The following is a 23,427-nucleotide window of genomic DNA, read 5'->3' as shown; positions in this document are numbered from 1 at the left end:
AATAATAATGATTTTTATTTTTAATGATAATAGTAATAATAATTATAAAAATAATATTAACAAATTATATGTATCAAATTTATATCTATATATTATATATTGAGAGTAATAACATTTATGCTAATATTATTACTAGTGTTAATGATAATAATGAAAGTGAGGTTACTAATATAACCTTAATATTTTAACTTGTGCTTAAATATTATATAATAACATTCTTAATACTGATATTAATATTAATAGTTATAGTAATAATACTATTAACATAATAACTATATTTTAACTTGTATTTACTTTTAATAGATCAATATTACAATTTATCAATTATGTAATGTATAATAATTGTATAATATATATTGCATATTTCTACATTTTATATATATATCATAATATACATAAAATAATAGTCATGTATAGAAATCATAAATTTATATATATAGATTCATTGTAATACTACATTTTGTTATATCTTTTAATATATTATTTTACACCATTAATTCAAACAATTACAATATATAATATTTCATATTATTATATACATATATACACATACATATATATTTTAAATATATGCATATCTATTTACAATTTATTTGTTCGTGAATCGTCTGGAATAGTCACAGGTTAAGTGTTTTCCATGTAAACAGTTTCAAAAATTTTGAGACTCAATATTACAGACTTTGCTTATCGTGTCGAAATCATATAAAGATCAAGTTTAAATTTGGTTGGAAATTTCCGGGTCGTCACAAATAGCTAAACCCTAATTTTTGAACCATAATTTCTAAACTCTAATTACTAAACCCTAAAAAAAAAACTCAGAAGAATAATATTACTCATGATGCATGTTTTCATTTTTTTCTTCGAGCGTTTTCACGCTAAAATAATAACATTTATCACAAAGTATCTTTTTTAAATGTTCATATTTTCATGTGATCTTGATGCCTGCAAAAAAAATCAAAAAAATGGAAAAAAATTTACTTCCTCCCAAAAATGTGCTTCCATCTTGATTATATATATATATATATATATATATATATATATATATATATATATATATATATATAGTGTTTTAATGTTTTTTTTTGAAATTTGTTTTCCAACATTAAGACCACATGAAAATATGAACATTTAAAAAAGACACTTTGTGATAAAAGTTATTATTTTGACTGAAAAACGCTTGAAGAAATAATATATAACAATTATCGTGTTTTTCGAGCGTATTTTGAGGGTTTAGAAATTAGGGTTTAGAAATTTAGGGTTTAGGTTTAGATTTATGGTTTAGATTTAGGATTTAAATTGAGTTTTTAACACGAACGGTTTAGAGTTTAGGGTTTAGAGTTTTGACTTTAGGGTTTAGAGTTTTGAGTTTTTGGTTTAGGGAATAAACTCAAAACACTAAACCCTAAACTCTAAGTCGGGTTAAATTTTGACAAAAAGTACTTCACAAAACATGAAATAAAACGTTCGAAGATTAACATCCTTCACGATTAATATTATCTTGAATGTTATTTTTGTCAATCATTTTCCAGCCTAAATAATAACATTCATCATGAAGTGTCTTTTTAAATGTTTATATTTTCGTGTGATCTTGATGCCTGAAAAAAAAAATTCGAAAAAATGAATTTTTTTTTTTTGCTTCCCTCCTCTTCCCCACAATTGGTTACTTCTCTATTGATCCTACCTATATATATATATATATATATATATATATATATATATATATATATATATATATATATATATATATATAGTAGAGGGATCAAATAAATTTTTTTTTGTGTGAGAACACTGAGAACTTAAAAATACACTGAAATTCGAGCAAAAAAAGTGGTGGGCGAGCAAAAAAGGGAAAAGTCAAGCAAAAAAGGGGGAAGTCGAGCAAAAAAACGAAAGTCGAACAAAAATTATGATATTCGAACAAAAATGTGTTCTACATTTTTGATAGTCGAAAAAAAATATTGAACACAGCGGTAGTCGAACAAAAATATTGAAATTCGAACAAAAATGTATTCAACATTTTTGAAATTCGAACAAATTTTTTTTTTGCTCGACTATGAATTTTTGTTCGTCCGTGTTTTTGATTTTTGCTCGCCTGCCACTTTTTTTGGTCGAATTTCAGTGTATTTGGAGTTCCTAGAGTTCTCACACTAAAAAAGTTCTCAAAGGTATCAACACTTTAAAAAGTCAATATAACAAAACAGAAGAATATCTTATAATCCATGCACAATCAACTTCATCTTACATACGATTAGAGTGCTCCCAACGCATGCGCCCAGGCTCCATCCAAGTTTTAGTCCAGGAGGACACTGATGGCACCATTTAGCCCAGCTCTAGTCCAGGGGTCTAGCCCAGCTCTTTCGCCCAGGTTCTTGTCCATTTACAACATATTTGAGGACGGCTGGACGTATATATTGCTTGTACCATGAGCATTAAAGCTTGTAACATCTTTAATTAAATAATTTAAGTGGGTCCCAATTTATTTGAGGAGGTATGTCATTGTTGAGAGTGTTTAGTCCAGGTTTAGTCCTGGGAAGAAAGTGGGATGGAGGTGCTGATGTGGCGCTGAATGGTTGGTTAATCCTGGAAGAAACCCTGTCATGGTTGGGAGCGCTCTTACAAGGATAAAAAGTTAGCACACAAATCAACTTCAACTTACAGAGAGGCTGAAATCATTGAATTCGCAACTATTACTGTTAGCACAAAATCACAATGTAATAGTTTTTTGGGGTTTCTTTTCAATAATATGCATAAGTCCGAATTATTTTAGGCAACTATACGGGAAATAACAGCTACAAAATCAATTTCGATGAAATGTAACAAAATAACAACAAAAAGGATAGTCAAAACAATACGTGATGGTGATTAAATATAGTAAAAGGTTATAAATGAAAAGTAAATTGGTGCATGGAAACCTTTCGAATTAGTAGTGTATATGGCCTTATATATTAGCAAACGTTTGCATCAAACCAATCTACAAAGAAATATGACGTAATTTTTTACATGAGAAAATAATACTTCATAGTGAATAAAATACAATTGAATAAGAGCATCACACATCATCAATTGTCGCTGACTATCCCACGTGGTAAACCGAAGCGGAAAACTATATTTTCCCAGACGAAAGTTAATATTTTCTTTCTTGTTATCGCACTTAGTGTAGTGACCCGAACTTTTTCATGTTTATATATATTAAATAAAATTATTATTTACATGATTACGTGTTTCCAACATGTTAAGTAATCAAACTTGTTAAGACTTGATTAATTGAAATATGTTTCATCTAGACAATTGACCACCCAAGTTGACCGGTGATTCACGAACGTTAAAACTTGTAAAAACTATATGATGACATATATATAATTATATATATAGTTAACATGATATTATGATAAGTAAGTATCTCATTAGTTATTTTAACAATGAGTTATATACATAAAATTGAGTTTATTGAATTAAGAAACTCGAAATGATATATATAACGATTATCGTTATAACAACGTCTTACTAAATACATATGAATCATATTAAGATATTGATACACTATGTTTAATCATGATAAATGATAAGTAAACATGTCATTAAGTATATTAACAATGAACTACATATGTAAAAACAAGACTACTAACTTAATGATTTCGAAACGAGACATATATGTAACGATTATCGTTGTAACGACATTTAATGTATATATATCATATTAAGATATATTAATACATCATGATATCATGATAATGTATTAACTTAACATCTCTTTAGATATAATAAACAATGGGTTAACAACATTTAACAAGATCGTTAACCTAAAGGTTTCAAAACAACATTTACATGTAACGACTAACGATGATTTAACGACTCAGTTAAAATGTATATACATGTAGTGTTTTAATATGTATTCATATACTTTGAAAGACTTCAAGACACTGATCAAAATACTTCTACTTAACAAAAATGCTTACAATTACATCCTCGTTCAGTTTCATCAACAATTCTACTCGTATGCACCCGTATTCGTACTAGTACAATATACAGCTTTTAGATGTATGTACAATTGGTATATACACTCCAATGATCAGCTCTTAGTAGCCCATGTGAGTCACCTAACACATGTGGGAACCATCATTTGGTAACTAGCATGAAATATCTCATAAAATTACAAAAATATTAGTAATCATTCATGACTTATTTACAAGTAAACAAAATTACACATCCTTTATATCTAATCCATATACCAACGACCAAAAACACCTACAAAAACTTTCATTCTTCAATTTTCTTCATCTAATTGATCTCTCTCGAGTTCTATCTTCAAGTTCTAAGTGTTCTTCATAAATTCTATAAGTTCTAGTTTCATAAAATCAAGAATACTTCCAAGTTTGCTAGCTTACTTCCAATCTTGTAAAGTGATCATCCAACCTCAAGAAATCTTTCTTTTTTACAGTAAGATATCTTTCTAATACAAAGTAATACTCATATTCAAAATTTGATTCAATTTCTATACTATAACAATCTTATTTCGAGTGGAAATCTTACTTGAACTTGTTTTCGTGTCATGATTCTGCTTCAAGAACTTTCAAGCCATCCAAGGATCCTTTGAAGCTAGATCTATTTTTCTCATTTTCAGTGGGTTTATCTACTAAAATTAAGGTAGTAATTATGTTCATAACATCATTCAATTCATACATATAAAACTATCTTATTCGAAGATTTAAACTTGTAATCACTAGAACATAGTTTAGTTAATTCTAAACTTGTTCGTAAATAAAGTTAATCCTTCTAACTTGACTTTTAAAATCAACTAAACACATGTTCTATATCTATATGATATGCTAACTTAATGATTTAAAACCTGGAAACACGAAAAATACCGTAAAACCGGACATACGCCGTCGTAGTAACACCGCTGGCTGTTTTGGGTTTGATAATTAAAAACTATGATAAACTTTGATTTAAAAGTTGTTCTTCTGGGAAAATGATTTTTCTTATGAACATGAAACTATATCCAAAAATCATGGTTAAACTCAAAGTGGAAGTATGTTTTTCAAAATGGTCATCAAGACGTCGTTCTTTCGACTGAAATGACTACCTCTTACAAAAACAACTTGTAACTTATATTTCAAACTATAAACCTATACCTTTTCTGTTTAGATTCATAAAATAGAGTTCAATATGAAACCATAGCAATTTGATTCACTCGAAACGGATTTAAAACGAAGAAGTTATGGGTAAAACAAGATTGGATATTTTTTGATTGTTGTAGCTACGGGAAATATTGTAACAATTCTATACAAATCATATCCTAGCTAACTTATATTGTATTATACATGTATTCTAATATATTATGTAATCTTGGGATACCATAGACACGTATGCAAATGTTTTGACATATCATATCGACCCATGTATATATATTATTTGGAACAACCATAGACACTCTATATACAGTAATGTTGGAGTTAGCTATACAGGGTTGAGTGATTCTAAAAATATATATACTTTGAGTTGTGATCTAGCCTGAGAAGTGTATACACTGGGTCGTGGATTGATTCAAGATAATATATATCGATTTATTTCTGTACATCTAATTGTGGACAACTAGTTGTAGGTTACTAACGAGGACAGCTGACTTAATAAACTTAAAACATCAAAATGTATTAAAAATGTTGTAATTGTATTTTGAGCATACTTTGATATATATGTACATATTTGTGATAGGTTCGTGAATCGACCAGTGGCCAAGTCTTACTTCCCGACGAAGTAAAAATCTGTGAAAGTGAGTTATAGTCCCACTTTTAGAATCTAATATTTTGGGATGAGAATACATGCAGTTTTGAAAATGATTTACAAAATAGACACAAGTATTGAAACTACATTCTATGTTGAATCGTTATACCAGATATCGCCCTTGTTGAACTTGGTAACCTAAGAATTGGTGTTTATTATAATTGCCACCAATTGACGCGAATCCTAAAGATAGATCTATGGGCCATTGACAAGCCCCAATCAGAGAATTTGAACTGCTTTAGTACTTCGATATTTATATATGGGGATATTCTAGATGCATTTGTTAATGTCGGTTACCAGGTGTTCAACCATACGAATGATTTTTTATGCAGATTGCATGTTATTGAAAGATGAAATCTCGTGGTCTATTATTACAATTTGATATATAGGTTAAACCTATAACTCACCAAAATTTTTATTGACGTTTAAAGCATGTTTATTCTCAGGTGATTATTAAGAGCTTCCGCTGTTGCATGCTAATATATGAACAAGATTTGGTGTCAGCATGCTTGTATAATATTGTTTAAAACTGCATTCGAGATTTACTTTGTTGTAACATATTAATATTGTAAACCAATATGTATTGGTAGTGTGTAAGTGTGATATTATTAGATTATCATTTCTGATAATCTAGATGGTGTCCTTTTAACCTTGTCGATAAAATAAAGGTTATGGTTTGTTTTAAAAACGAATGCAGTCTTTGAAAAACGTCTCATATAGAGGTCAAAACCTCGCAACAAAATCAATTAATATGGAACGTTTATAATCAATATGAACGGGACATTTCAGTTGGTATCCGAGCGTTGGTCTTAGAGAACCAGAAATTTGCATTAGTGTGTCTTATCGAGTTTGTTAGGATACATTAGTGAGTCTGGACTTCGACCGTGTTTTCTTTAAAAACGATTGCTTAACACTTTTGTTAGAAACTATATATTATTAACATGTAAATATTATGTGATATATTAACCTCTTAATGTGTTTAATATTATGTTATATATACAAATCCCATTGATTCACCTAATAATAATTAAGAGTCGAATATATTTTGGGAAGATTCACAAATTCCCGAAGAAGAACCGGAAGAGGAGGAACCGGAAGAAGAGAAACGGGAAGAGGAGGAACCGGAAGAGGAGGAACTGGAAGAAGAAGAGGTTCCGGAGGAAGAAATATTGATACCTACAGTAATTCGATTAAATAAAAGAAAATCCTCAACCAACGGACCAAAGTTAATAATGGTCAATGGTGTTTCTGCCGAGAAAGCAAAATATTGGGAAGATTACCAATTTTACGATGAATCGGATCCCGATGAGGATTCCGATGATGTTATAGAAATTACCTCGACCCAATTTAATAAAGCGAAAGAAAATAATAAGGAAAAAGGTATAAAAATAGAGAAAACCGATTCCAACCCCTATGAACTTTATATGTATCGACAACATCCGTATTTCCTAAAATGTAACAATGACCCGGGAACCTCTAAACCACCAGGTTTTTCTAAACCATTGTGGAAAACGACGACTCGTAGTAGAGGAACACCATATATTCCTAGAAAATTAGAAAAACGAACTAAGTCCGAAGAAGAAGAAACCAGTGATTCAGATTAGAGGGTTGTAATCATGTTGTGTATTATATGTATTGTAGTGTGCTTGTACTTTTCTGTTCTATGTAAAAATTGCTTGTATTATTTGTTAATTATCTTTTACGAATCTAATCCTTGTCTATTTTACAGTATAAAAACAAAATGGACGTTAAGGGTAGACAACCGAATATTTTAGAAGATCTACCAGAGGATATGATTGAGGAAATCTTGTCTAGAGTCGGTCAGAATTCATCAGCACAATTAATTATGGCAAAATTAACTTGTCAAACATTTGAAAGACTTTCAAGAAATACCTTAGTTTATAAAATGCTTTCCTTTGATAGGTGGGGTATATCACATTGAGGAAACCGTAAGTTACGCCGTGTTTTCTTTAAAGTGTTAAATGCGGGGAACCCAAATGCAATTTTACGCTACGGGTTAAGAACCTATTTTGACTCAACATATCCCAACATAGGATTTCGTGAATTAGAAAGAGCTTCTAACATGCAACATAAAGAAGCATGTTATGATTACGGGTTAGTGATGTTCGCTTCTTACAAAAGTGAGAAAAAGAACATCGAATTGCAACTTTTAAATAAAACCTTCCCACAAGTGACGGATTCAGTAGTTGTGGTGAGAAACAAGGTTTTTAGATTATTACGAGGCTGTTGGACATTGCGAAACCCTCTTCCTTTTGACGACATTACAACATGCTGCCTAGCCAATGGTCATAACGGTTATTTTCCACAAGACCAAGGATGGGAAGTCGTCTTAGTAAAACCAGAATGCATGACTTGTTTATGGACTTATGAATTACGTGTCTTTATTTCCTTTGCTGAATAACTTGCGTATTAAATAGATTTATCCTCAAAACTGTCCTGTATCAAAGTGTACTATATTTCATGTTATATGTAATATAGCGAAGTTGTAAGTTTGAAGAATATTTGTATGTGATATATTATTTTAATCAGTTTTTCATATGGAATTGTAGTAGTTGAATTGTATATTAGCTACTAAGTATGAACTAAATGGGTAGGTAGTACCCGAATTTAAACTTATAAAACGCTAATATGAAGAAAAAACTTCTATAAATGAGTGATGTTATGCGAGGCGTATATGAAATAGTGTATATTTTACTAGGAAAAACTAATAATACGATACAATTTTACACAAGATATTTATTTATTTATAGAATGGATATACCTAAACCTTGCTACAACACTTATAGGCAGTGTACCTAATCGTACAGTAGTGTAGTTTTTAGTAAGTCCGGTTTGTTCCACAGGGAAATCTTTAAACAAAGCTTAACGCTATATTAGTTTTAATTTATAAAAATACAAATATATATATAAGTAATATTATTATTATAAAGGGGGGTTTTTACCGTTTAATGACCGGTTTGTCGATTTTTAAAACTTTAGTCGCAGTTAAAACCTAATGTAAAATATTAAATAAATAAAACTTAATTTAAAACATAAAGTAAATAACGATAATGAAATTGCGAATAATAAAAGTGCGATAAAATAAAATTACGATAATTAAAAAGTGCGATAATTAAAAGTGCAATTAAATACAATGACAATAAATAAAAATGTGATAATTAGAAGTGTAATTAAATATGAAAATAAAGGAATTATGCTTATTTAAACTTCCGTAATCATGATGTTTGACGCGTTGATTTTAGTTTTATGCCCATGGGTTAATTGTCCTTTGTCCTGGATTATTCAATATGTCCGTCTGATTTTTGTCCATAACAGTCCATCAGTCATAAATATAAAGTGCGAGTGTCCTCGTCAAATTATCCTTATACCCGAAGTCAAATATTCCAACTAATTGGGGACTTAAACTGTAACAAGGTTTTAATACTTTATTTAATAATTACACCAGGATATCGACTGCGTGTAACCCAAGGTTTTAATACTTTGTTATCAATTATGTCAAGTGTCCTTGCACATAATTCCACCCCTGTTTTAATAATTCCATAGACTATTAATCCATTCCCGTGTCCGGTTAAATGAACGATTATTCGTACATATAAATATCCCGCCCATCGTGTCCGATCGAGTGTATATGGTTATTTATAGGGACGTCCAATTGTAAATCTTTATATTAAAATTAACAAACTATCATTTAGTTAAACAAATACAAAGCCCATTAATAGCCCATAGTCTAATTTCCACAAGTGTCGTTCTTTTGTCCAAACCCCAATTATGATACAAATCCCAATTACCCAAATTTAAATATTTAGCCCAACATCATGATTACTTCGGTATTAAATAAGCATAATAATAACTTAGCTACGAGACATTAAATTAAAAAGATTGAACATAACTTACAATGATTAAAAATAGCGTAGCGTTACACGGACATAATTTTGACTTACACCCTTACAACATTCACTAACATACCCTTATTATTAGGATTAAAATTAAAATTAAAATTAAAATTAAAATTATAATATATATATATATATATATATATATATATATATATATATATATTTATATATATATATATATATATATATATATATATATATTTACGTATGATGAAAAGAAAATAAAGTAAGTAATCCGTCTAATTGCATGGCCTTTTATAGGTGGATTTCTGATTTTGTGGGCTCCGCGAGTGTGGCCTTTTTGGGCTTTATAAGCTCCACGAGTGCGGAGCTGTGGAATCCAGCTCACACAAGTTTGGCTCCTAGCTTGCCGACGGATTTTATTATATAAATATAATATAAATATATAATTTATATAATTAATTATATATTATATTATATTTATATACATAATTAATTTGTAACTTTCGGTCCGTTGCGTCGTACGTTGAAAGTTGGTTCATGTCTCAGTTCCGGATTTTCGAACGTCCTTTCGTATAATTTAATATCTTGTACTTTGCGTTTTGCGTCTTGTACTCTTGTAATTTTGAGACGTTTCTCATCAATAATTTGAATCTCTTTGCTTGTACTTTGTACTTTTTAGCTTTTTGGTCGTTTGCGTCTTCAATTCGTCGAATCTGTCTTTTGTCTTCACCTTTTAATATTTAAACAAATATTCCTTGTAAATAGGACAACTGCAACTAAAAGCTTGTCTTTCTTTAGGGATAATGTGATGAAATATATGTTCGTTTTTAGCATTATCAAATATTCCCACACTTGAGCGTTGCTTGTCCTCAAGCAATATAGTCTTGAAATATACTAGAATCACTTCTTTATTATTCACACTTTGTACATCAGTGATTTCATTACAACGGTATGAACAATGGTAGTAATGTTATGGTTTACAGTCCCACATGACTATAAAAATTTAGATCCTTTAAGGAAATTGGATCTTTATGAAAACATTTGATCTTTTTGAAAATTCAATCTAGTTTTTACTCTAGATAAGTTTTCCGGAATAACCCTTCACCAGTGTTTGCAAATTCTTTTTGTGGGTTTGGTGGGTTTCAGATTTGAAAACTTTAGCTCAAAACTTGCGGTTTTGTGTCACCCACTTGCTAACCTTGTATTGGGAAAGCAACACGTCCAGTATACTTGCTCCGTATATTACCTTTCGGTAAACTACCGTCCGATTGTAAAGGAAAGCGTTGAACAAGCAACTGTTAAGGCAATGTCCCCTGACATACTTTTAATTATGGTCTATAATGTGTCGGATGCAATTACTATCCTTGGTAGGAGCAATAGTAAAGCTCACCCTTATAATTTTCCGGTCTGGCACAAGGTCCTGTCTTTGACCATGCTATGCAACCACCGTTCTTACGGTTGACACCCGATTTGGTTCAGATGACCTAATGAATTCCAGGTGAATTCCTAGGATTTTACGTTCAATGGTAATGAACGCAATGAAAATGGGTTTTCAGAAAACAAATCGGTTTTAATTTTGATCAAAATATTTTCTCGTTCAAGCTCGAGTTTAGATATCATTGAATTCCATGAGTTTGTAATTCTCAATCTTTAAGGTCAATCTCAAGGATTGAGTAATATCAGTCTTAAAAGCTGATTTTTGATCTTTAAGGAGATTATCCTTTCTGGGGATCTGATTCATTAGTCTTATCAAGCTAATTTGCACGGCGTCCTCCCCATTTTACAAGACAGATCCTCTCTTGGTTAGGAAAAGTCTGACCACTTGGTGACCCTGTTTGATGCTGAGGTCCGTGGATTTCCTGCTGATTTTAGAGATGACTTTTCTAGATTTTTCGTCAACCTACAGCTGGTCTGGACGACAACTTCATGACCTAAATCAAGAAGCGCGTTTCTTTTTCGGAAGACTTTACTTCCTTTTAATGATGGAATTGATTCATCGTGTAGATCCTTCTTTCTTACAGTAAATCGGGTAAAACTGTTTAGTTTAGTCCAAAGCAAAAGTATCTTCAATTATTTATTACAAAAATATGTGACTTATGTTTTAAATAACTTGGTAAATTTTCCCACACTTGGCTTTTATTTTCTTTTATTTGCCTTTTTATTTTTCTCTATTCCATTTTAAATGAATTCTAACATTTTGGTTTGTTTGTCAATTTATGTCCTTTCCTAGGTAACAATAATTTCGGTGTTAACACCTAGTTTTATCGTTCATAAATATGTATAAATATGATTTTGGATTCATTTAATTGAAAATTTTGAAAAATTTTACTAGAAGTGGGTAGTCAGTATATAAGACTAGGGCTGTTCTTTGTTATCAGAGAGCACTAGATTCTAATACAATTACTACGTTACTAGTATTTTTAATGGTAACCAAGTGTTTAAGTTAAAAATTTTAAAAATCCGAAAGAATTTAACCCCTTCCCACAATTAAGATCTTGCAATGCTCTCATTTGCAAGAAATCAGTAACAATTTAAATTATTGAGGGTGATTAGCGTAGAAAAATAATTAAATTTTACCAAAGTTTTCAAACATATTGGCGTTTGTTTGCTGAATGATAAATGGTGCACATCATTTGTTCATTCTATCTTGTTGTTGCATCACATTTGTTTTTCATTTTTGTCGTCAAAAGTACTAGCTTTTGCTGAACTTAATGCCAGTCTTTGAAAATGCGCTGTTTTACCCTGTTTTGTACATGAGATAAACTACAAACACATATATACATATTTTTGAAGTTGAGTTTTCACACCACATTCAAAAATTATTAAAATCTAATAAAGTTAGAAAATTATAAAAGCTATTATAATAATAAAATAAGAAATAAGAAATAAGAAAATTAAGAATTAGTAACATTACAATAAAATAAACAAAAATAGAAAATTACGGATGAAGAGGATGGTTCCAGTATGGGTCCCAAGCGTATCCATAGATGCTGTAAAATGCTTGGGCCGGGTCATATGTAGGATATGGTGGTCGGCTCTCTAAAGTCCAAGGAGCAAATTCGGGCATAACGGTAGGAATGTAGTCTCTACCTACGTGTGTACAATGACTTATGATTTGGCTTTGATGATACTGCCAATCTTGAAATGCTTTTTGTCTAGCCATTTCATACTCGTGTCGAGCCATAAAAATTTGCATTTCCGTCATTGGATTACCCCCTCCCGGTTGACCTTGCTGTTGATTCATCTCTCAACCTGTGGATGCCTGCCATCATAACGTGCTGCCGCGTTGTTTCGTTTCTTTAAGACCTTAGCACCATGATAAACACGTAAATCTATTCTATCGTGGGGTTTTGGTTCTGCCATTAATATTCCCCCCGACTTCTATCCACACCAAGATATTCAGCAATTAAAGTAATAAATATACCACCTCCTATTATGCTACCACGCCTCATACCCCTAACCATAGTCAATAAATAATAACCCACACAAAAAGGTATACTTACAGCGCTCTGTGGGTCTCGAATACACATGTGGTAAAACAAATCCTGTTCATTTACCTTTTCCTTATTCTTACCTGATTGTGTAATCGAATTGGCTAAAAACCTATGGATTACTCTTAATTCAGCTCTATCAATATCAAGATAAGAGTATAATCCCCCCTGGAATCGGCGATGGCTAGTCATCCTACTCCATACGTCATTCGTATCAAAATTCTCATCCACCCTCCTACCATAAACTATTAACCTCTGACAATCATAAGATGCTAGCTCCTCGGGCGTATATATACGTAAAGCCAGAGCCATATCTAGTAAAGACATATGGCGCATCTCCCCTCCTAATAAAAATCTAAGAAAACTACGATCGGTTAAAGTATCTACCCGATCATTTATTTCAATAGTACATAATAACTCTATACACCATTCTCTATACACAGGTCTACGCATGTTGAATAAACTTACCCAATCACTAAAAGTAGAATTACCATACCATTGAGTAAGTAATTCCCTGATTGGCTCGGCCAATTCCACTACCTCTAATGGTTCCCAATCTATAACTCTGGGTACCTCAACATTATTAGACACAAGGTTGTGTAGGTTCTTTTGATATTTTGGATAGTCTATCCAATATCTATCAAATCTCAAATTCGGATGTAAATCTACCTCATGAATGTTTGAATATAAAACAATTGGGTGAGGCATATCTTGTCGGTATTGGTTATTAATTTCCTGTTGATCTGCATCTTCCGGAGGAGCATTGCGAGCCTGGGATGAAGATTCACCCCTTTCAGTCTGCAAAATAAACACAATTTTTGTGCATCCAAATATGCATTAGTTTTAGCAAAATCATAAATTTAGACAATTACAATGACATGTTTAATCCATATTAAACTCTATACACATTTTCAAAATATTAACAATTCTACACTTTTACAAATATACTTTTACAAAAATGTACACAAAGTTCCTTCGCATTTATCTTTTAAAACATGTCAAAAACAATCATTATAACAATTAAATAAGTTCCTCATGGCATTCATATCAATTAAATCAAGTTCATGCAATTTTGGTTCAAAAAGTCCACTTTAATCTTCATAAATCATGTTTAGGATCAAAGTTTTGATCATTTAGCAACCTAAACATGTTACACTACTCAATTTAGCATAAACTAACAACAAAATTCGGCCATAACCTGTTTATATCAAAAAGCCCTAATTTTGCTCAAGAACACAAACCCTAGATTATTCAAAAGTTGAAGTTCAAAGCTTCTAATCATGTTAAATAGCATCAATCTAGGTTATACAAGCATAATACACAAACAATTGAAGCATTATTACACTAAAAAGCATTAAAATCGAATTAGGCATGAAATTGTTCAAGAACACTAAAAATTCGGATTAAATGGTGTTTAGGTGTAGAAATTTACCGATTTCCTTGAGTAATTCCTTGATAATAGTCTCCTCATTGTAATTTTATGAAAGATTTGATGAAAAATGGTGAAAAATCACGAATTTGGGAGTGTTTTTCGTGGGTTTTTTCGCAGAAAATTGGTGTGGTTGGTGTACAAACTGGTCTGTTCGACCAGTTATATTTTTTTCTGGATTTTCTAAGCTCCGCGAGTGCGGTGGTGGGAACCCACAAAGCACCGCGAGTCGCGGCTATTTTTTTTTATAAAACTTTATAACTTTATAAAACATTTAATTAATTAAATTCTAAAAATTTTGTTTTCCTTTAGGAGCGAGGGCATTTCGGATCGTTGTCCTAGTCCGTCCCTCCACAAAATTTTAAAATTTGTCAATTTAAAGCGCGGTTTTAAAAGCAAAGATTTTTGGGTTTGTTTTTTTTTTAATGTTTTTGGTATACTTTAGTTCAATAAGATTAAAAATAATGATAATAAAAGTTCTCGTCCCTCCCTCGGGTAAAGCAATTTCGGTTCAACGACCTAGTCTTCAACTCACGACGAATTTTAAAAATCATATTTTTAACTTAGCGAAATAAAGTAAATTTTTGTTTTTAAATTCACACCAAACTTAAATTTAAAATGCATAAAATTAAAAATTCATATTAAAAATTCACACCAAACTTATATTATATTTTTGTTTTTATACATAAAAACTTATATTAAAAATATTAATTTTTCAGATATTTACAATTTTAAAGAAGTTTACAATATTAATTTAATATTTATATATTAATTTTAAAAACATGGTAAAAATAAAATTGAAAATCTTTTTGGTCTTTTATCCCACTTTAATCAATCAAATATTATCAAAAATATACGCCCCTCTTTTCGGTAAAGTAATTTCGGTTCCATAACCTAGTTTAACTCATGACGAATTTTTGAAATATTTTAGGTTGATTGATTAAAGATATTTATACCTTAAGAATAAACGGTAAATTTCGCAGTGATGTAATAAATTTTTGTATGATATCAATAATTTCGGTCGCAAGACCTAATTTCATCGAATACCAATTTAATACTTTATAGCAAACAATTTAGCGTTTATTATCAAAAGGTTAAAAATAAAAATAAAAATAAAAACTGTACATACTTACCTGTGAAATAGATTTCTTAGTGATATGCTCTAGCCCACTCATAAGATAGTCGGACTAATTGGTTTTCCATAGCTACATAGGCGAAACCTCGAGCATTCAATGTTTTTTCTTCTAAACATATGAACGGTCCGTCTCTTCATAAAGTAATGAATTCGGTATTGGAATATGTCTGATTCGTCGAACATTTTCCTTCGTGTGACCATTTTCCGCATTTGTGACATCTTTCAAGGTGTCGTGCTCTCCTTTTCGCTGCAGATTTTGATTTTCCTTTACCAAATTGTAACTTATTATTTTCGCATCTGGATTCTTTTCTTACTCCGTCCAATTTACTTCTGATTAATGATGCTGTTTCACTTGGAAGGGTGTCATTATTACGTTTAGTGATCAAAGCGTGTAGCATTAGACCATGGTTTAGTTCACAGGAAGTCTTCATTTCGTAAAACCTAAAAAAAAGTAAAAATTCAGAATGGGGGTAGAAGACTAGTTCTTTAGGGTCTGCTAGGGAAAGACCATTCGGGTTCCATTTTCGAGAACTACACGAAAACAGAAAATCTAACTCTAATAGAAATACATATTATCCTTTAAAGACTTGATTCTCCCCACACTTAGTTAGCTATGGTGTTGAAATTGTGATTAACTTCGTTGTCAACTTCCATCGGAGTATCTATGTAATGTTTAACTCTGTAACCATTAACCTTAAATTCAATCCCATTTGAATTTATTAATTCTACTGTTCCGTATGGGAAAACACTTTTGACTATAAATGATCCAGACCATCTTGATTTTAATTTTCCAGGAAATAGCTTGAATCGTGAATTGAAAAGAAGAACTCTGTCTCCTTCTTTAAATTCTTTTGAACTTCTGATTCTTTTATCATGCCATTTCTTCGTTCTTTCTTTATAGATTAACGAATTATCGTATGCTTCATGTCTCAATTCTTCTAATTCGTTTAATTGACTTAACCATAGACGTCCCACTTCATGTAAATCAAGATTACATGTCTTCAAAGCCCAAAATGCTTTGTGTTCAATTTCTACTGGAAGATGACATGCTTTTCCGTAAAAGAGTCTAAAAGGTGTGGTTCCAATTGGAGTTTTGTAGGCTGTTCTAAAAGCCCAGAGTGCATCCTCCAATTTAATGGACCATTCCTTCGGATTTGATCCTACGGTTTTCTCTAGAATACGTTTTAATGCTCGGTTGGTATTTTCAACTTGTCCACTTGTCTGTGGATGATAAGAAGTGGAGATTTTATGAGTTACTTCATATCTTTTAAGAACTTTCTCAAGTTGATTATTACAAAAATGAGTACCCCCGATCACTTATTAAAGCTTTCGGTGTTCCAAACCTAGCAAAAAGGCGTTTTAAAATGTTGACTACAACTCGTGCATCGTTAGTTGGGAGAGCTTGTGCTATCGCCCATTTAGATACATAATCAATGGCTACGAGAATATATAGATTATTATGAGATTTTGGAAATGGACCCATAAATTCAATACCCCAAATGTCAAATACTTCACATACTTGAATGACATTTTGTGGCATTTCATCACGTTGACTTATTTTTCCGGCCCTTTGACATGCATCACAGGATTTGCAAAGAAGGTGTGCGTCTTTGTAAATTGTAGGCCAATAGAATCCAGCATCATAAACTTTTCTTGCTGTGAGTTGAGGCCCATAATGCCCTCCTGTTGGTCCTGTGTGACAATGGTTTAAGATTTTACTAGCTTCATCTTCGAATACACATCAGCGTATTATTCCATCGGGACAACTTTTAAACGAATGTGGATCTTCCCAGAAATAGTGTTTTATATCACTAAAGAATTTCTTTTGTTTTTGGTACGACAATCCTTTTTCAAGGAATCCACATACTAAATAGTTTGCATAGTCTGCAAACCATGAAATTTCATTATAATCTATCTTCAATAGATATTCATCAGGAAAGTTGTCTTGTATGGCCGATTCATTTAGAACTTCTAATTCAGGATTTTCAAGACGAGAAAGATGATCAGCGACGAGATTTTCTGCTCCTCTTTTATCTCGGATTTCAATATCAAACTCTTGTAAGAGTAAGATCCAACGGATTAATCTTGGTTTAGCATCTTGTTTTGAAAATAGGTATCTAAGAGCAGAATGATCAGTATAGACCACTGTTTTAGCTAGAACGAGATATGAACGAAATTTGTCAAAAGCAAAGACAATAGCAAGGAGTTCTTTTTCAGTAGTTGTGTAATTTGTTTGTGCTCCTTGTAATGTCTTACTAGCATAATATATAGGTTGAAATCGTTTTTCAATCCTTTGTCCTAAAACGGCTCCCATTGCAAAATCACTTGCATCGCACATTAGTTCAAATGGTAGATTCCAATTTGGAGTTATCATGATTGGCGCATTAATGAGTTTTTCTTTAAGTATATTAAAAGATTTGATGCATTCATCTGAAAAGATGAATGGAGCATCCTTTTCTAGGAGTTTATTCATAGGAGTGACAATTTTAGAAAAATCTTTTATGAAACGTCGGTAAAAACCGGCATGCCCTAGAAAACTCCTAACTCCTCTAACGTTGGTGGGATGTGGAAGTTTAGCAATTACATCTACTTTAGCTCTATCCACTTCAATTCCTTCCTTTGAGATTTTATGTCCAAGAACGATGCCTTCTTTAACCATGAAATGGCATTTCTCCCAATTAAGAACTAGATTTGATTGTTCGCATCTAATAAGCATTCGTTCAAGATTAACTAAACATGATTCAAATGTATCACCGAAGACTGAAAAGTCATCCATGAAAACTTCCATGCATTCTTCTATCATGTCGTGAAAAATCACCATCATGCACCTTTGAAAGGTTGCAGGGGCGTTGCAAAGTCCAAATGGCATGCGTTTGTAAGCAAAAGTACCATAAGGGCACGTGAATGTGGTTTTCTCTTGATCCTCGGGTGCTATTGGAATTTGAAAATATCCGAAAAAACCATCAAGGAAACAATAGTAACTGTTCCCGGCTAATCTTTCCAACATTTGATCAATAAAAGGTAAGGGAAAGTGATCTTTTCTGGTGGCGTCATTTAATTTTCTATAATCAATACAAACACGCCATCCTGTTACAGTCCTAGTAGGAATAAGCTCATTTTTCTCATTTGTGATGACAGTCATGCCACCCTTCTTAGGCAAGCATGGAACTGGGCTTACCCATGGACTATCAGAGATTGGATAAATTAAACCTGCATCAAGCAGTTTAATAATTTCTTTCTTAACAACATCTTGCATATTAGGATTTAGTCTTCGTTGGCGTTGCACATACGTTTTATGACCTTCTTCCATAAGGATTTTATGTGTGCAATGTGAAGACCCATCCTAATCCATCCGGACGAAGTCTATATCGATTATAAATGATTCACAACAGTTGATTACATCGCGAGGTACTTGACCTCTATATGATACATTTTACAAACATTGCATTCGTTTTTGAAAAGACAATCTTTCATTACATCGAAAGTTAACAGCATGCATACCATTTCATAATACATCTATCTATAATTGACTTAATAATAATCTTGATGAACTCAACGACTCGAATGCAACTTCTTTTGAAATATGCCATGAATGACTCCAAGTAATGTCTCTAATATGAGCTAATGCACAGCGGAAGATTTCTTTCATACCTGAGAATAAACATGCTTTCAAGTGTCAACCAAAAGGTTGGTGAGTTCATTAGTTTAACATAAATAATCATTTCATAATTTTAATAGACCACAAGATTTCATATTTCCATTTCTCATAAACATACGTCCCATGCATAGAGACAAAAATATCATTCATATGGATTGAACACCTGGTAACCGACATTCACAATATGCATATAAGAATATCCCCATCATTCCGGGATCCTCCTTCTGACATGATATAAATTTCGAAGTACTAAAGCATCCGGTACTTTGTATGGGGCTTGTTGGGCCCGATAGATCTATCTTTAGAGTTCGCGTCAATTAGGGTGTCTGTTCCCTAATTCTTAGATTACCAGACTTAATAAAAAGGGGCATATTCGATTTCGATAATTCAACCATAGAATGTAGTTTTGATTACTTGTGTCTATTTCGTAAAACATTTATAAAAGCAGCGCATGTATTCTCAGTCCCAAAAATATATATTGCAAAAGCATTTAAAAAGGGATTAATGAAACTCACCTATTGTATTTTGTAGTAAAAATACATATGACGATATTGAACAAATGCAGGGTTGGCCTCGGATTCACGAACCTATATCATTATATATATATATATATATATATATATATATATATATATATATATATATATATATATATATATATATATATATATATATATATATACATATATATATATATATATATATATATATATATTAAAATATATAATGAAAATCATATAATCCCATCTATTAGTTATATGATATTCGTATATTTATTGTTGTAGTTTATATATACTTTGTATTAAACTCTAATATATTCATATCTTAAGTTGCATGTTATATATATATATATATATATATATATATATATATATATATATATATATATATATTTATTTATTTTGTATATACATAATAGAATTGTTAATATTTTTAATATAAAATTATAGGTAATGTTATTATAATTTTAGTATAAGTATATTTTTATATACGAAATATTTATTTGTTATAATGATATAATAATAATAATAATAATAATAATAATAATAATAATAATAATAATAATAATAATAATAATAATAATAATAATAATAATAATAATAATAATGAAATAATAATAATAAAGATAACTACCTCAAAGGCTCAAAAAAATAGCAAACCGCCTAAGCCGGGACTCGAACCTACGACCTCTCGTTTAAACACCCATCAACATACCAAACCATAGCTCCGCTGCTTCTTTTCTGACTTAATCACAACCTAAATTCTTTTACCTTATACTACCTGTCTATCTCTTCCTCTTCTTAAACTTACACATGCCTAGTAACCATCATGATCATCATCCATCATCTACTAACTATTATCATCATCATTGTCTTGATATATAACTCAATATCATAATCTATCATCTTTTAGTCACGAACTATCATAATCATATTAACATTATCATTAATCTCGTCACCTTCATCAACTCATATCATCACCATTTTTCTAAACTAACTCGTCTATCAAATTATATCCCATCTATCTCATCTTCTAATCAAAATCATCTCTTCTCAATCATAACCGTCATCGCCATTTGTAACCATCATTCTTACTACCCCCGTATCATTATCATCGACATGTGCATTATGTATCATCTTCTTGGTCCCATCTTCAACTCATCATCTCATATGCGTAGACCTCATCATTATAGTACATCATACGCGTACACCTTCCTCATTATTTCCTCTGCCATCGTCCCTCGTTACCTTTTCCTATCAACCTAACCTAATTCATGAATTGAGATCTCAGTCCAAACACACAACAAGTTTTATGGCCCATCAAGCCATCACAGGTCACGGCCCAGTCACAAAACAGGAACTCGGGCATCAGAAAATGTAAGTTAGATCTCAGCCCATCATCATCACTTGGCCCACGTTAATAAAAAAAAAGGAAGCTGTGTGCTTCAGTCCAGAGAAGAAAGAAGGAAAATTAAACTTTCACTTTGGTAGGCCATGAAGTTGCAACTAGTTCCATATACAAACATTTGATCGGTTCAACCACAAAAACAATAATTTAGACGAGGTTGATCATATTACGTAGTATTAATATAACCGATGTATTAGTGTATCCCATATTGCACAAGTGGGGTTAACACTCAAAGAATTATTGGCCCTTTTTAATTCAAATCCCACTTTCATATTACTTTGGCATATCCTAATAAAATTTGTAACAGCTCATGAATAAATCATGTGGGGATACTTTGTAAATGTCGAACATCAAGGAAAAAGATAGAGCACTCACTTTTGCCTTTATTAAGCTCTTAATACGTAGTATCATCTCAACATTTATTTTTTTATTTTTATTCTCTGTGAAAGTTGGAGAGGAAAGGAAATATTTCGCAGCTTCACAATCTGCAACAGAATAATAGAAAATGAACAGCTGCAGCAATGCTTTTTATGATACGCGAGCATATAGGAAAACTGCGTAGATTTATGGTTGTGGGCGACTGTGATTATAGGTGGAAGAGAGTGGCGGTTATGATTGGTGGTTCGAAATGAAGACAGTGTGGTGTTGATTTGGGTTTACGTTTAAGAAAAGAGGGAGGCTTGATAGGTGGTGATTGGTTTGGTTTTGTGTTGGTTCGTTGATGGGATGGTGAAGTGGTGGTTTTGGATTGGGTTTTGTTTTTGAAGTACACGATGGTAACATAAAATATCGAATATCAAAGGTGGTTCAGAGTTTCGTTGTGTTGCAGCGACAGGAAGCAAAAGCAGTTTTAATCAAATGATGATTATGAAAATCGATGGTGTGGTGACTTGGGTCGAACTAGAAAGTGTTGATGGTGATTTAGGGATCAAGTAAAAGGGTAGCAAACGATCATCGTGTAGCCGAAGAAAAATAAAAGTATCTTGTGTGCGTGGTTAGAAGATAGCTGGTGACATGGTGTTTGTACAACGATTGCCATTATATATATATGTTATAATCGAATAATTGAAACTGTTAAGTATGATAAGAATTGATTTGTTATATAATAGAATTGATTTCTCTTCCTTTCTCTCTTGAATTGTAGTTAAAGTGTTTATGAGGTAAGAATGAGAATTAAACAGTCAAAGGATTCGTTTATACTTGTTTTGTAGTCTTGATTGTCTCGACAAGAATTTTGGAGCAAGGACAGTGAATCGAATAAAAGGAAAAAAAAATATAAAGTGACAATGATATGCAACAGAATTGTACAGATTTGGTAGGGGTTTTCAACAACTACTAGATCAAAACAAAAATCTTTATTGATGACAGTGAGTTGAAATTAGATTGGGATTATATTTCGTACGATTTCTTTTGCTTTTAAGTATCTTAATATTAAATAATAATAATAATAATTTATATTAATAATAATGATATTAATAATAATATCTAATAAAATACTAATACTAATATTAATATCAAGTATTTTGATAATCATTGATAATAGTTTTTAATAATGATTTTAATAATAACAAATAACGATAATAATAATGAAAATGATGATAATATTATTAATGATAATAATAATAATAATGATAATACTAATAATAATGCTAATATTATTAATGTTAATAATACCAGTAATAATAATATTATAGTCATTTATATATAACTAGTTTGTATCTATAGAACACTGATATTAATATTAATATTGAAAGTAATGACAGTGTTATTATAATAACAATTTATATGATTGAATTTAATATGTTGTTATTTATGTAATAATTATTAATTTAAATTATTATATATACTTATGTATTTACACCTATATATATATATATATATATATATATATATATATATATATATATATATATATATATATATATATATATTTACATAATTATTTACACATTGGTTCGTGAATCGTCGAGAACAGTCGAAGGGTAATTGATGACATGAATATAGATTTTAAAACTTCCGAGACTCAACATTACCGATTTTGCTTATCGTGTCGGGGACATATAAAAATTAAAGTTTAAATTTGATCGGAAATTTCCGGGTCATCACAATACCTATCCGTTAAAGAAATTTCGTCCCGAAATTTG

Source organism: Rutidosis leptorrhynchoides, chromosome 6, assembly GCF_046630445.1.
Source record: "Rutidosis leptorrhynchoides isolate AG116_Rl617_1_P2 chromosome 6, CSIRO_AGI_Rlap_v1, whole genome shotgun sequence".
Lineage (NCBI taxonomy): Eukaryota > Viridiplantae > Streptophyta > Magnoliopsida > Asterales > Asteraceae > Rutidosis > Rutidosis leptorrhynchoides.
This window is presented reverse-complemented; position numbering follows the sequence as displayed.